This window comes from Gossypium arboreum, chromosome 8 (assembly GCF_025698485.1).
Source record: "Gossypium arboreum isolate Shixiya-1 chromosome 8, ASM2569848v2, whole genome shotgun sequence".
In the NCBI taxonomy this organism is placed as follows: Eukaryota; Viridiplantae; Streptophyta; class Magnoliopsida; order Malvales; family Malvaceae; genus Gossypium; species Gossypium arboreum.
The window spans coordinates 18622323-18626412 of NC_069077.1; the positions used below are offsets into that span (position 1 = coordinate 18622323).

General features: G+C 36.5%; 1 non-coding gene across 1 annotated transcript; it reads right to left on the bottom strand.

Annotated features, from left to right (window-relative positions):
• Positions 1 to 3057: 3057 nt before the first annotated feature.
• LOC128279642 (small nucleolar RNA R71) lies at positions 3058 to 3164 on the bottom strand. Its single transcript, XR_008269841.1, has one exon. It is a non-coding gene; the product is annotated as a small nucleolar RNA R71 (small nucleolar RNA).
• Between the last annotated feature and the right edge of the window lie 926 nt (positions 3165 to 4090).

The following is a 4090-nucleotide window of genomic DNA, read 5'->3' on the forward strand; positions in this document are numbered from 1 at the left end:
CGAGTCTAAACATAAAAAGCCATAATTTTTGTGAGATTTTGAGCCTCTTGAGCATCTATTAATCCTTTCATGCTCACTTTTATTATTGCTTTGAGCGTGTCAGTATTGAACTGTTATTCTAGAACTTTCTTGATTATGCATGTCGAGACCACACCATCTGATTTGGTATGTCAAAATGATTAAGGCACTTACAATTAACCCACTCATGCCATGAAAAGCCTACCTCCACGATTAATCCCTAGTAAACCCATTTGAGCCTAACAAGCCATTCCTTGTATTAACCTCAATATTAACCTTTAACCTATTATTGTTGAAATCCCCTAAATTAATCACTATTTTTGTCGAGATTTGAGTTGAATGGATTGCTTAGCTATGTTTTGTTCTTAATAGTTAGTCTATATTATTTTAACTTGTTCTTAAAAAAAAAAACTATGTATACATATCTGTAATTTCATATTCTAAGAGAAGCTCACATTATGCATAAATGAAGACTAACTCTTTTTATAGTTAGGAAATTTTTCAATTCAATCTCGATTCTAACCCTTTCTTTCAGCTTGTGACCACACCCCCTAACAAAGCCTCATTACAACCCTCTAAAGACCTTTTGATTGATGTATCATCTTAAATTATAGTGGTAGAGATTTGATTTTCATGCAAGCCTATGGTAATGACTTTTCATTATTGACTATTGAGTGCTTCATTTATTTTCCTTAAACAACTCGAGTGATTTGAGTGAATCTTTAGTGAGGATGTGAAATTCTGTAATATTCTGAATCAAAGGTAAATACATAAATAAGGGGAGACACCTATGTTTGCATGATTAAAATACTCAACTTGGAATGTTTGAAACTTTTATGTTCTTTTAGTTGAATTCTCAATGTATGATTACCTATGGATTATTTTGAGATATTATCGATAAGAATTATAAGTTGAGGAGAATTTATTTTGATTATGAGTTGAGGATTTTGCTTGAGGACAAGCAAATGCTTAAGTGTGGGGGTATTTGATAAACCGTAAATTATACATATTTTTACCCCATGTTTAATGCATTTTATGGATGATTTCTCATTAGAATTGGTGAATCCGATGCTCCTAATGTTTTAATTTCATGTTTTATACTTAGGAGAGCATAGGAGAGCGAAAGGAACAAGAAACGGGCCAAAAATGGAGAAAATGGGCCAAAGTACGAAATCAACATAGCCTGGACCTCCTCACACGGGCAGACCACACGGCCGTGTCAATTTGGCAAGCTCGAACATGGCCTGAAGTAATCGAACATGGGCGTGTCCCACGGGCGTGTCCCTGCCGAGCCCATGTTGAGTCCAATTCGGAAAAGGCTAATTTTGAGGGCTTTTAAGCATTCTAAAGCCTATAAATACACCCTAGAGGAGGAAGAAAGGGGGCACACAGAAGAGGGAGTAAGGAATTACTCCAAGGAAGCCGATTGATTCATCTCAGAAGCCGGATTCATCATCAAGACTGAAGATCTCTCCTCAATTCCCCTTCAGGAGTTTTGGGTTTTCTTGATGTTTTGTATTCTTTATTTTTCTGAGATGTTTTCTTATTTAGTTATGAACTAAATCTCCTAAATACCTAAGGGGAATGAAACCTAAGACGAATCTTGTTATTATTTTCTGAATTGTATGATAAATATTTAACTGGTTCTTAATTATGTATTCTTAATTCTTATTTTGATATCCCAGGATACTGATTCAAGATAAGCTCTTATTCAGAGGAGGAATAGACCCTGTCTAAGAGTACATTTATCATAATTAAGCGAAGTTGATTGCGCGCCTAGACATAGGGTGACAAGATTTTGCCGGATTAGGGTGAACCCTAATAAGGGGATCCATAGATCGAGTTAATGTAACCCTAGAATGTTAATTAGAAAAAAGTCTCGGTTATTCAATCTAGGGATTAGACGTTATTAGTCTTGAATAGGGATAATAACATAACTTAGGGATCTCTACGGAACAAGTTGAATGAATAAATCGTCCGATTCGGAGCCAGAATAACAAGTAAAGTCTAGGTGGATTTTTCCTTAGGTATTGTCTTCATTCAATCGATTTTCCCAAAAGCAATTCCCTAATTCTATTCTCTGTGAGTTCTTAGTTTAGATAATTAGTTAGTTAAAAACAAAACCCCATTATTCTTAGGCTAGATAATAAAAAGACAGTAATTACTAGTACTTTTAGTTCCTTTGGGTTTGACAATCCGGTCTTGCTAAAACTATACCACTGTTCGATAGGTACACTTGCCTACATCGCGGTAATAGTGAATTTAAGAACGAGTAATTATAAATATTTAAAACCTATCTCGAAATAACGCGATCAAGTTTTTGGCGCTGTTGCTGGGGAACTAAGATATTAAGAATGCTCAATTTTTATTACTTTAGCCATTTATTTTTCTTGCAATTTAATTTAATTTTATTATTATTATTATTTATTAACCTACTCTTTCTTTCTCTTGGCAGGTTTTTATAGTTTATGACTAGAAGAAACCCGTCAGGACCATTACTTTTTGACGAAGAAATCGATTGTATAGTTCGTAGAAACCAAAGAGTAATAAACACAGCTTAAGATACATTGAGAGCGAGCAAGAAGACGACACTCAATCTCAGCCGAAGAGATGGCTGAAAACCAAGGCAATCAGCTACCTCTTGCAATTGCGGTTAATCAAAATCCTGCTCCATGCACTATGTATGATTATGCTAAACCTTCTTTAACAGGAACTGAATCGAGCATAGTTAGACCTGCTGTAGCTGCAAATACTTTTGAATTAAAACCTAACACTATTAAAATGATACAACAATTTTTTCAGTTTAATGGTTTGCAGGATGAGGATCCCAACGCTCATTTAGCCAACTTCTTAGAACGATGCGATACATTTAAAATTAATGGTGTTTTTGATGATGCCATTCGTCTTCGGTTGTTTCCCTTTTCATTAAGGAACAAAGCTAAACAGTGGTAGAACTCGTTGCCACGAGGGTCAATTACTACTTGGGAACAAATGACCGAAAAAATGTTACTAAAATATTTTTCGCCGGCTAAAATGGCTAAATTACGTAATGATATCTCTTCTTTTGTGCAAATGGATTTAGAAACACTCTACGATGCATGCGAGAGATACAAGGACCTTTTGAGAAGATGCCCCCACCATGGGTTACCGCTTTGGCTCCAAGTACAAACATTTCACAATGGTCTGAATCCTTGGACTCGGCAAATGGTTTACGCAGCGGCAGGCGGAACCATCAACAATAAAACACCGGAAGATGCCTATGAGTTTATAGCGGATATGTCACTAAATAACTATCAGTGGCAAGTTATGAGGACAAAGCCAATAAAAATAGCCGGCGTTTATAACGTCAATTCGGTCACCATGCTCTCTAATCAGGTAGAACTCTTAAATAAAAAGATTGATGGTTTTCTTAATTCTTCATAGGTTCACCCAGTAATAAAATGAGAAGCAAGTAGCGGTGGAACAAACCATTTGGAATACCAACCTTATGGCCACAACATGGATAACGAGCAATTAAACTACATGGGTAATAATCCTCGACCTCAAAATAATTCATGTAGTAACACTTATAATGCAGGTTGGAGGAACCGCCCCAATTTTTCGTGGGGCGGTCAAGGAAATCAAAGACCACAACATCCTTCGGGCTACCAACAACCACCATACCAACAGGAAAAGAAGCCAAACCTTGAAGAGATACTCTCAAAGTTTATTTCGGTGTTGAAAACTCGTTTTCAGAACACTGAGACAACACTAAAAATAAACAAATGTTGATCCAAGGGCTCGGAACTCAGATAGGCCAGCTTTCCAAACTGATCTTCAAACGACCATAAGGTAGCTTGCCAAGTAACACTGAACCTAACCTAAGGGAACAGCTCAACGCAATTAATATTCAAGATGACGAAGGAGTTATTGAGCCTGAACCAGAACCGAGGCAAGAAACAGTGGTAAGCAAAAGTCAAGGTAAGGTAGATCAAAATACAAACAAACCAGTAACTGTCGAATATAAACCTCGTATGCCATACCCCAACGCGACAAGGAAAGACCCCTTAGATGAAAAATTTGGTAAATTTCT